Source organism: Schistocerca americana, chromosome 6 (assembly GCF_021461395.2).
Source record: "Schistocerca americana isolate TAMUIC-IGC-003095 chromosome 6, iqSchAmer2.1, whole genome shotgun sequence".
NCBI classification, from domain to species: domain Eukaryota; kingdom Metazoa; phylum Arthropoda; class Insecta; order Orthoptera; family Acrididae; genus Schistocerca; species Schistocerca americana.
Window position 1 is genome coordinate 289187080 of NC_060124.1, and position 12500 is coordinate 289199579.

At 49.5% G+C, this 12500-nt stretch overlaps 1 non-coding gene across 1 annotated transcript in view; it reads right to left on the bottom strand.

Moving 5' to 3' along the window:
• LOC124620953 overlaps positions 1-1464 on the bottom strand; it is a 1910-nt gene extending 446 nt beyond the window's left edge. The window contains exon 1 of the ribosomal RNA XR_006980454.1: positions 1-1464. This exon is cut by the window's left edge and continues 446 nt beyond it. This is a non-coding gene — a ribosomal RNA (small subunit ribosomal RNA).
• Positions 1465-12500: the final 11036 nt, after the last annotated feature.

Genomic DNA, 12500 nt, shown 5'->3' on the forward strand with positions numbered 1-12500 from the left:
GAAGGATGTCACGCGACTAGTTAGCAGGCTAGAGTCTCGTTCGTTATCGGAATTAACCAGACAAATCGCTCCACCAACTAAGAACGGCCATGCACCACCACCCACCGAATCAAGAAAGAGCTATCAATCTGTCAATCCTTCCGGTGTCCGGGCCTGGTGAGGTTTCCCGTGTTGAGTCAAATTAAGCCGCAGGCTCCACTCCTGGTGGTGCCCTTCCGTCAATTCCTTTAAGTTTCAGCTTTGCAACCATACTTCCCCCGGAACCCAAAAGCTTTGGTTTCCCGGAGGCTGCCCGCCGAGTCATCGGAGGAACTGCGGCGGATCGCTGGCTGGCATCGTTTATGGTTAGAACTAGGGCGGTATCTGATCGCCTTCGAACCTCTAACTTTCGTTCTTGATTAATGAAAACATACTTGGCAAATGCTTTCGCTTCTGTTCGTCTTGCGACGATCCAAGAATTTCACCTCTAACGTCGCAATACGAATGCCCCCGCCTGTCCCTATTAATCATTACCTCGGGTTCCGAAAACCAACAAAATAGAACCGAGGTCCTATTCCATTATTCCATGCACACAGTATTCAGGCGGGCTTGCCTGCTTTAAGCACTCTAATTTGTTCAAAGTAAACGTGCCGGCCCACCGAGACACTCACTCAAGAGCACCCTGGTAGGATTGCAACGGGGTCCGCCTCGGGACGCACGAGCACGCACGAGGCGCGTCGCACGCCTTCAGCTCGCCCCACCGGCAGGACGTCCCACGATACATGCCAGTTAAACACCGACGGGCGGTGAACCAACAGCGTGGGACACAAATCCAACTACGAGCTTTTTAACCGCAACAACTTTAATATACGCTATTGGAGCTGGAATTACCGCGGCTGCTGGCACCAGACTTGCCCTCCAATAGATACTCGTTAAAGGATTTAAAGTGTACTCATTCCGATTACGGGGCCTCGGATGAGTCCCGTATCGTTATTTTTCGTCACTACCTCCCCGTGCCGGGAGTGGGTAATTTGCGCGCCTGCTGCCTTCCTTGGATGTGGTAGCCGTTTCTCAGGCTCCCTCTCCGGAATCGAACCCTGATTCCCCGTTACCCGTTACAACCATGGTAGGCGCAGAACCTACCATCGACAGTTGATAAGGCAGACATTTGAAAGATGCGTCGCCGGTACGAGGACCGTGCGATCAGCCCAAAGTTATTCAGAGTCACCAAGGCAAACGGACCGGACGAGCCGACCGATTGGTTTTGATCTAATAAAAGCGTCCCTTCCATCTCTGGTCGGGACTCTGTTTGCATGTATTAGCTCTAGAATTACCACAGTTATCCAAGTAACGTGGGTACGATCTAAGGAACCATAACTGATTTAATGAGCCATTCGCGGTTTCACCTTAATGCGGCTTGTACTGAGACATGCATGGCTTAATCTTTGAGACAAGCATATGACTACTGGCAGGATCAACCAGGGAGCTGCGTCAACTAGAGCTGAGCAGCCGGCCGCCCGGGAGTGTGTCCCGGGGGCCCGCGCGAACACGCAAGCGTCCGCTCAATTATTCTGCAAACAGGAGGAGGCTGAGCTCCCCTGCACAATACACCTCGAAACCCTCTCAGGTCCCGGCGGCGCGCAGCGCCGTCCTAAGTACTTGGTCGGGTTCGAGAGAGGCGCAATCGCCCGGAGTTTGGCGAGTAGACGCTTTAGGTGCGACCACCCGTGCTCCCAACTGAGCTTGCCGCTGCCGACAGAGGCCCGGGAGCGTGCTGTCGTGGCATTGCCGGCGGGAGACAACACGCGCCACCTACGGTGGCCGGCAGCTCCAACGCCAGCGCCACAGAAGGGCAAAAGCCCCACTTGGGTGCCGAAGCGAACTCTCCCAGCACAGCGCACGCGCCAACACGTCCGCACAGCTGCGATACAAACCACCTGCGAGAACCGCAGAGGCGACCGAGCAGCAGACGGCGTCGCGGCGCCGAGCGCCGGGCGGCGGCGCATCCTCAGCGCACACAGTCCTCAATCGGACCAGCACACTGCAGATGTCCACCGCGCTTCGCACCGGGCCCGCGAGGACCTACTTTGGCCGCACGGCGCCGCGTGCAGGGTGCGCCGGCGCGCAGCTGCGCCGCCTGCCGCCTCCGTCGGCCGGCGCGCCTGCCACTGGCCGCCCCCACCAGCCGGCTGTAGCGCGTGCGCCCACGCACCGCGCGGCCAGCACGCCGGGAGGCCCCCCCTCACCGGCCGGGGACGGTCCCACCCAGCCACCGCCGCGTATCGCTTCACACCCACATGCCATTCACGTTCGTGGGCATGGTGGGTATCGCTGAAACAACCGGTTGGTAGCTCAACCGATCGTCGCCATCACTGATTCACCTCTAGCGAGAACAACCGCACCACAACGGTTTACCAGTTGTTCATTTGCGTAACGTCACCAGCAAACGTAGACGTCCATCGCCATTTGCAAATTCAACGATTGTTGCATGCCTGTGTCAGGTGTCACGACACACTATGTCTGCCCACATACACGCAACAACATGTGCACGCTTCGCGAACACGTGGAAGGTGGCCCCCGTACGTATGCGATGTCCATTGCGCGAACGACTGTCAACCGGCCTCTGTCGCATGTCGCAGATGTGGAACGCAGTGCACCATGCTATCACGGTGTGTGAGAAGAGACGACTACGTCTGACAACACGCGCCACTACATCAACAGACGGCTCATGCTGATCGCCATCCACGGCATACCATACTGCAATCCAGCTCTTATAGGGAGACGACACGTAGCTGAGTGCACAATATTTGGACCGTATGGTTCGCCGTTGTTGGCGCAGTCGTGGTACGGTCACACATGTACCACGATGTATCATTCAGTACATGAGGACCAATGTGCAGTACAGTGTGTCATTTGGACGTACAACATCAGCGGACAGTTGACACAAGCCGTACCACAACGTAGGCTGTGCTTCGCCATGCGAATGCCAATGAACAACTGCGAAGGGCATTGAGCATGTACGTCCTGCTGCCATCCGCATTACAGTGTATAGCTGCAAGGTGTTTAACATGAAGCGATACTCTGGGGACCGGGCAGTGCGAGTGGCAAACTATATTGCGGGGGTTGCAGTTAGGCAACACTACACTAATTTAACGCGTCGTATGACAATTACAGAGCGGGTTAAGGCCCAACGTGTGTTGGGTTAAGGCCCAACGTGTGTTGGGTTAAGGCCCAACGTGTGTTGGGTTAAGGCCCAACGTGTGTTGGGTTAAGGCCCAACGTGTGTTGGGTTAAGGCCCAACGTGTGTTGGGTTAAGGCCCAACGTGTGTTGGGTTAAGGCCCAACGTGTGTTGGGTTAAGGCCCAACGTGTGTTGGGTTAAGGCCCAACGTGTGTTGGGTTAAGGCCCAACGTGTGTTGGGTTAAGGCCCAACGTGTGTTGGGTTAAGGCGCAACATAGGTTAGGTTAAGGCGCAACATAGGTTAGGTTAAGGCGCAACATAGGTTAGGTTAAGGCGCAACATAGGTTAGGTTAAGGCGCAACATGGGTTAGGTTAAGGCGCAACATGGGTTAGGTTAAGGCGCAACATGGGTTAGGTTAAGGTACAATATGGGTTAGGTTAAGGTACAATATGGGTTAGGTTAAGGTACAATATGGGTTAGGTTAAGGTACAATATGGGTTAGGTTAAGGTACAATATGGGTTAGGTTAAGGTACAATATGGGTTAGGTTAAGGTACAATATGGGTTAGGTTAAGGTACAATATGGGTTAGGTTAAGGTACAATATGGGTTAGGTTAAGGTACAATATGGGTTAGGTTAAGGCGCAACATAGGTTAGGTTAAGGCGCAACATAGGTTAGGTTAAGGCGCAACATAGGTTAGGTTAAGGCGCAACGCAGGTTAGGTTAAGCCGCAACACAGGTTAGGTTAAGGCGCAACACGGGTTAGGTTAAGGCGCAACACGGGTTAGGTTAAGGCGCAACACGGGTTAGGTTAAGGCGCAACACGGGTTAGGTTAAGGCGCAACACGGGTTAGGTTAAGGCGCAACACGGGTTAGGTTAAGGCGCAACACGGGTTAGGTTAAGGCGCAACACGGGTTAGGTTAAGGCGCAACACGGGTTAGGTTAAGGCGCAACACGGGTTAGGTTCAGGCACAATACGGGTTAGGTTAAGGCACAATACGGGTTAGGTTAAGGCACAATACGGGTTAGGTTAAGGCACAATACGGGTTAGGTTAAGGCACAATACGGGTTAGGTTAAGGCACAATACGGGTTAGGTTAAGGCACAATACGGGTTAGGTTAAGGCACAATACGGGTTAGGTTAAGGCACAATACGGGTTAGGTTAAGGCACAATACGGGTTAGGTTAAGGCACAATACGGGTTAGGTTAAGGCACAATACGGGTTAGGTTAAGGCACAATACGGGTTAGGTTAAGGCACAATACGGGTTAGGTTAAGGCACAATACGGGTTAGGTTAAGGCACAATACGGGTTAGGTTAAGGCACAATACGGGTTAGGTTAAGGTACACATTGTTGTAAGGAAAGGTGTTTTGGGGGGGGGGGGGGCCGGTTTGTTGATTGTGATTATCGTAAGTAAATGACTGCGGCATCATCTGATTTGCCATGTCAGGGTGCACCTTTGGCTCATGACAGGCGGCGCTCTGATTCCATGCTTGTGGCAGACCTGTGTCTTTCATTCCTGCCATTGTTTGTGTGCTGTGACAGGAGGCAGTATTGTGATGTTGGGTGTACCCCTGTGTAGGACATGTGTGGGTGTTGGTGGCTTAGCTGAGCAATGGTGGTTGTCGGAAGGGTGGGATATTCTGTTTTGTGAGTGGACCTCCCAGTCTGGTTATGATAGTGTGGATTGTCTAATGTGGCGGAGAGGATGCACTGGGTGTTGTTCCATGCTGGTGCTTACATATTGTCTCTGTGCCTGTTACAGGCAGAGAGTAGTGCGTGATAAGAGTGTCTGGCTGACGTGTGGTTGTGATTGTGAGCAGAGTCTTTCAGCATGTATACGGACAGTTGTATACATTATCTGTATTTTGATGGCTCTATCTATTACTAATCAGCGCCGTGTATACGTTTCATCCGGTTCCAGTCGAAACTGTTGTATCTCTGTACATTAGTGACACGGCGAGGCCGCCACGTAGTTACTCGTCTCGGCAGCTTCCACCGGTGTATGGCAAATGATTATAAGGAATCAGTCTAGTCGTCAATACCGATAGTGTGACGTCACATGTCTGGGGTGGGGGACGCTGCGCCCTTCCGGTGGGTCATGGCCTAGGAAGACTCTTCCCACGCAGGGGGGGCTTGGACTGTCATTGACTCTTCCGAGTAATATACTTGCCGTACGTTTTTGCGACTGCGAGTGCAACGCTCACCGGTACCGACATGGATGGAGCGCCTCCTAGCTGCCGCTGAGCATCTGCATTCGTACAGAGAGCAACGCGATCGCGTCTGTAGCTCGTACGTGGTACAGCTCGCAGCTCATGTATATGGACAGTATCATACATGGCAGCTCTGGGATGGGTTTCCCCTTTCCAGAGGTGGAATGTCATCAGGGATCCCTGAGCTACTGCTCATCCTCCCTTCAAGTCCACCCCCACGTGTCCACTACCCAACTCCACCACGACAAAGGGAACCAGCTTGCAAAAACTACCCCCATTTTTGGGGGAATGGACCTTCCATTTGAAGAGCGCCTTTAGCCACCCTTTGGGGTGCCCACGGGGAACCACGTGGAGGCGGCGCCGCCACTGCTGACGGCGACCCTTTCGTCAGCAGTATAGCATCCACTTACAGCATGTTCGTACATATGAGGGGACCCAGGGGGACAACCTGTAGTTCCCAGGCTGGCGAGGCCCACATGCTGTCGATCACCAGTTTCCTGGGATCTTAGCCATTTTCTGACCATACAGGTGGTCTTCTAACCCTCCGACATACCCTACTTGCCACTGGTGTCCCAGGATCCATGTAGAGGTATCATTGGTGGTTTTTTTTGAGAGGCAGCTCTTCACCCCTCCACTCTCAGCCATGGTCCTCCAAGTGTCCAAGAATTTAGGGCTGTTTCGGAATCATTGGGTCTCGAAAGTTTTGTTGTTCCCCTAGGCTGAGATTAGCTTCCTTCGGTCGCTTCCTGATTTTTCTGGAGTAAATCGTGATACTTACTCTGTGTTATGCAGTATCCTCGCAACTTCCCGAATATCGAAAGCTTCCTCTGCGAATTCCTTTATCGCTAAGTAGCTTTCTTTTGTCCTTAATAGATTTTCCTTTGACCTGATGGATTCAGGTCCCATTACCCCCATAAGCTGTTCTCTGGGTTCGTTGTATAGTGTGCAGGTGTAGACTATGTGATTTGAGTCTTCTTCCTCGCCACATGTGCATCTGCCATTGTCTTCTATTCCCAGCTCATATATTTTCTTTTTCAGACCGTGGCCTGTCAGAAGACATGTCAGGGAGTATGGTGGAACCAAGCCCCCACGCCAGCCTGTCTGCCATAGTTCCACATTTGGTACCCAGCTAAAAGTTTCCCTGCCATTCTGTGTCCTGTTCCACCTTTCCTGCCACTCTTCCTGCAACATACAGTTTATATGTTTGTTAGCAATAGATCTAGGGTTTTGCCCCATGACAGCTCTTGGAACCTGGAACCCAGCAACCGAGCCAGCCATTCCATGTTTGGTATGGTATAGCAAGGCTGCTTTGACTATCTCCAGATCAAGTGGCATACACCCTGTGAGTACTTGGAGAGCATCAGTTGACACAGTCCGGCAGGCTCTGGTCATCTGTAAAAGAAATGGTCGTTGGATTGAGTCTAGTATGCGTTTGACATACCGGTGCTTCGTCCGATCTGCCCACGCTGCTGCACCATACCTGCAAACAGAGAGACAGAGACCTTGGTATATTAGTTTTAGTGATTTCTTTTGCAGACCCCACTCTGTTCTGGTCACCCTCAGGAGTGTACCTGAGACTTCACCCAGCTTCTTCTGAATGTTCCTCACATGAGGTGTGAACCACAGTCTTTCGTCAAGGGTTATTCCCAGATATGTGAACTCTTGGACAAACTTTATATTCTTGCCCTCAAATGGTATGGTAGGCGGTCTGTGCCTATCGAAAGTGCCCCTGATGGTCATGGCGACTGTTTTGTGATGGGATATTGCAAGCTTGTTCTGTCTCGTCCACCTGCTGACTTCGCCTAATGCTGTTTTTGCTCGTTCCTCTATTTGTTTCCTACTTTGCCCCTTAATTATGATTGCCAGGTCGTCTGCGTAGGCCACCTTTGCCCACTGCTCACCCTCCCTCTCGACAACCATCTCGTCAAAGACGAGGTTCCAGAGGAATGGGCCACAAATGGAGCCTTGTGGACAACCCTTTGTGACCCATTTCTCCACGACACCAGCCTTGCTGCTCACCATCACCTTTCGGTTCCTAAAATAATCTCCCATCAGGTCGTACAGGTTTCGTGGGCATTGGATTTGTCTTAGTCGCCTCATAACGCTGGGCCACCATAGGTTATCAAAGGCGCCTGCTATATCTACAAACACTACAACAACGTACCTCTCCTCACATTGTACGTGGCTTAGTACTTGCCTAATGGCCATCTCTGTTGATGCACCTTTCCTGAAGCCAAACTGATTTGGGGCCTTCAGGTCCGATTCCTCATATCGTTTCTCAAGACGATTTACAATAAGCCGTTCTAGGACTTTCCCTAGGATGGGGAGAAGGCATATTGGGCGGTATGATTTTGGCTCATCCCTTGGTTTGTCCTCCGATTTGAGAAGTATGCACACTCTTCCTTTCTTCCATGTTTCTGGGACTCTCCTTTCCCATAGACAGGTGTTGTATATCTCTGAAAGGAGGTGAGGGCTGGTATGCCATACTCTTTTGATCACTGCATCATCAATGCCATCAGGACCTGTTGCTCTTCCTGGTTTGCAGGCCTTAATAGCAGCGCCTATTTCCTCAGTTGTAAAGTCTGGATCCAGCTCCACATTGTTGTAACTCTCGTTTTCGAGTTTCACAACTAGCTGATCTTCAGTATCCTGATCCGCATCGTCGTCAGGTAAGAGGGTTTGGAGCAGTGATTTTATAGTCTCTTCCCATGTCATGGTAAGAGTCTGGTTCCCAGTTTTAATGTTGCTAATTACATTATCTGTGCCGCATTTAGGCTGGAGTACCCTTCTCGTTATGGCCCATGGATCGTTTTTGTCACAGTCAGAGACCCACTTCTGCCATGTCTCTTCTTTCGCCTTGGCTATTTCCTTGTTGAACCTGTTTTTAATTTTGTTGTAGTTGCTCTTTGCAGCTACCAGAGCAGTTTCGTTTCCGCTTTTGCGTGTGTGTTGTAGTAATCGCCGTGCAGACATGGTATCCCGCCGCAGGTTTGCTAGTTTTGTGTTCCACCATGGTACTGGATTTTGCACCTGTCTCTTCCTTCTCATTGATTTTTTACAGCTCTCATAGACTGCCACCTGCAGTCTGTTTACCTTTTCGTTGACTCCCTCCTGTGGATTTTGTAGCCAGTTCTCTGTGGCACTAATGAGCTGTCTATCAAAAATGGACCACTTTGCACAGCTTGTATTGTAATTTGGGAGTTCTTCTTTTGCCCTCATTCTTTGGGGTACTCTGGCCTCATAAGTGATCGCCCTGTGGTCACTTGATGTCCATTCCTCATGGACCATCCACCTACACAGCATTCTGGCAGCTAAGGGTGTACATATAGTTACATCGATATTACTCTCCCCATTGGGCCCACTGAAAGTAGTTAGCTGCGATCTCTCATTTATGACCAGAAGACCATGTTGAGAGATAAAGTCCTCCAACTTTCTGCCTGCCTCGTCTGTTGTTTGGCTGTGCCAGACTGGTGAGTTGGCATTTGTATCAGCTCCTATGACTATTGCTTTCCCACTCAGTTTGTCCAGGATGACCTCCAATTCTTGGAGGAACTGATCTATGGGTGAACCATATTGGCAGTAGAGGCTAACTACATAAATCTCGCCAAAATTCCCACTTACACTAGCAACAGCCATGTGCTTGTTGCAGAAATTTGTGAGCTGCATTGCTGTTAGTGTCTGCGACCTAGCTGCTATAGCTGCCTTTGTCGCTCCATCTTTGGCGCTATACATGAGCTGGTAATTTGGGGGATAGCCTACTACTTTGTTGTTTATACAGTAGGGTTCCTGTATCAACAGCACATCCACATTCTCCTCATTTACCCTCTGTGCCAGTTGATCAGGGACTACTTTTGCCCTTTGCCCATTTATTTGGAGAATCCTTATGACATTGTTCTGTGTGCCAGTCCCTTGTCTTCTTCCAGTTCGCAGAACTGAATCGTCCCTACGGGCCATAATCAGTTCTGTAGGTTATTATGGCCTTGACTCTGTTATATTCTGGGCAGGATTTCTCTGTTACGGCATGGTTGTGTGGCTTCTTAGCACGCTTGCAGTTTGCACAGTGTGCTTGCTGATCTTTCGTTGGGCAGTCCTTGTAGGTGTGTCCAGATGCTGCGCAGTGACCACAGGTGTTTTCTGCACTCGTGCACTTTGCAGCTGTGTGTCCATGTCCCTGGCATTTAAAACACCTGTTTATGTTGTTGTAGTTTCTCACTTTGTGTGAGGTACAACTTATGTAGACACGGCCCTGCTGTGTTAGCTTATTCCAGATATCTGGTGTTGTCTCCAAAACCAAGTTTACATCTTCCCGTTCCTTTGGGCCAGTCTTGAACAGCACCTTGATGCCATCCATAACTTCTTCCTGAGACGTGTTGAGCCTGGAGAGGTTTCTTTCAAACAGCTCAGTTTTCAGCTCCTCTTCTGTTGTCTGTCTTGGGACGTCGAAAATGATTACTTTTGGATTTCTTTTCTTTGGATCTGATATAGCAATTCCGGACTGAGCTATGTCTCCACACTTCCTTATTTTTTCTGCATCCTGATCGTTTGGGACCTCAAGAACAATGCCTTTGTCTTTTACTGCCTTACATTTTGAGATCCTTACATCTTTTAGTGAAGTGGCGATTAGCGTCCTTACTGTTTCTTGAAGTTCTTTGTCCGTTTTCTGAGCTCCCTCTGCTGGTTTGATCATGAGAATTTTTGGTTGCTGGGTCTTCCTGGGCTCGTTTTTTGGTATGGATGGTTGTGCCGCTGCCTTGCTGGCATAGCTCTCGACTTTTACAGGAGATGTATTTAGAGTAGCCTTGACACATCTCAGCTCTGTTGTGAGCTCTAGAATATCCATTTCATATTTCTTCAGTATCTGCTCGTATACTGACAGTTTCCCTAGTATGAATTTCTTCTGGGCATTGTTTATCTTGTTGTTCTCGTTAAACAGAAACGCCTCCATCTCTTCTCTTATGTTTGTCATTGCTTGTAGGTCGGTACATGTCTTAGCTCCTTCCTTGTCACTTGGATTCATGGAATTTCGGCCCACTTCCTTTCCTATATCTACATTTTCTTTACTGGGCCCCATTTTGGGGCGGCTTTTCAGAGCTCTTCTCTTCCTTAGGGCTTAGACTTCCACCTGTGATGAGAACACTTCAGGGAACAGAAAACTTCTATGGCAAGTTTGCTCTAGGTGCCAGCCACTATCCTCTTCCACCTTCACACATTTACATGATATTTCTTATGTAACTAGAGTTCTATAACCTAAAATAAAAAAAAGAAAGTAGAGTTACTAACCTAATAATAACATGAGAAGTATAAGGGCCCTATGTAACCTACGATGCTAAAAACCAAGGAGTCTATTTCCTATCGTCGACGTTCATGCAGAGCTGACAGCTACACAGTACATACGACTTAACTTCTCTGAAAGTATTTCCTAACCTAGCATGGACTAAACAATAAGACACACATATTGGGAGAGGGAGAAATACAAACTACAGACAAAATGATAACAACGAAGGTGCTGTCACAGCACACGATTTATCTTTTCAGTTCCATTTCCTAACCTAACACACATTTACACAATATTAAACACCTGCTCAGCCTGATCGGTTTCCTTCCATCGATGTTCATGCATGAGAGCTGTCACTGCACTCGATTTTTCTTTTCAGTTTACTATCCTAACCTAACACATAGTTACACAGTTTCATAATTACAGACACATGTTGCACACGATCTTTCTCATGTTGATAGTGTTTTACCCTAACAGACAGCAGAGGATGTAGGGACAGGCTATAATTATACCACCTGCAGGAAATGTGAGGGCAGACTATAACACGTCAACAGAAAGGCTGGTATCATTGGTGACTGCCGAGCGAGAGGGTCAGTTCTGCAATAAGAGCCCTACTCATTGAAGAAATGAGAAACGTGGAGGAACAGAGAGCACTTCACTAACTGCAGCTTTCGAGTTTCGGCGATGTGACTTCCGATTACGAAAGAAGAATGACAATAGCTGCTATACTATGGTCGGAGAACAAGGCATTTTACACTCCATCTGCCAGGAGATGAACCATATAGCACTCGCCTTGTCTTGAGTTTCCCCTAGAGACCGTCGCTAAGCCACTGCTAACAGATTTCTTCGCGCAGCGTGCCGCGCAGTACAGGTCGCCCGCGCGTGTGCGCAGGCCGTAAGGAAATACTGCTCCACTGCTATATTATGATAGAAGGACCACTATTTCTCTACGTCAACCGATAGAGGATGAAAAGGCGTACGGGAACACGTGTTTGATAGTTTCCTACAGGCAGGATTTGGCCGCAGAAATCTGCAGTTCCCGTCACCATTCGGTCGTTTCGGTATCTTTGCTTGCAATGGCAGTACTATTGAACTCACAAGGAAAAACGTGCTTCCCTCTACATCACTGGATAGCACGATACATGGAGAACACTATCACATGCGTACAATCCTGCTACCGAAAGCCGTCACGTGGATGCAAGCGGATTACTACAGAAAACGCAGTGTGCGCGCGGTCCGACACGTGGCCGCTCCGATGTCGTCACTTACAGTGCCTATAGCTCCTAAACACACAAAAGAATGTACACTTCTCTGTTCATATTTGGATAGGGAAACACATGGGGAACAGCAGTGCATGCGTTCAAAACAGCTATCAGCTACCGTCAGGCGGATGCAAACGGATTACTGCATAGGCGCGGAAGAAAGACGACGCGTGTGCGCGCCCATAGGAAAAATCAATTTAATAGCTCTATTCTAAAAGGTACGCCACAAATTCTCTATGTCGTCAGATAGAGTACAAGAACGTCTATCAATCGGTGGTGTTGAACTTTTCCGAACACCCCCTCTTTGGATGATTATCGGCAACTTCCGGTCGCCACGTGGTTACCACGCGTTCTTCGGTTTGATTGCCTGTATCTTCTAAACTATCAATGGAAAACCCACTTGTTTACACACTGTCCGCTGGAGGAAGACCTGGAGAACACAGCCGTGTACTTGAAAGCTAGATAACGACTGAAGCTACGCGGATGGAAACGGATTTCTAAAAGCACGTGGTGCACGCGGAGATGCGCGCGAGACAAAGGGCAACACACGACCACCAAAACAGCACTTTCCAGGCACAGTGGGTCAC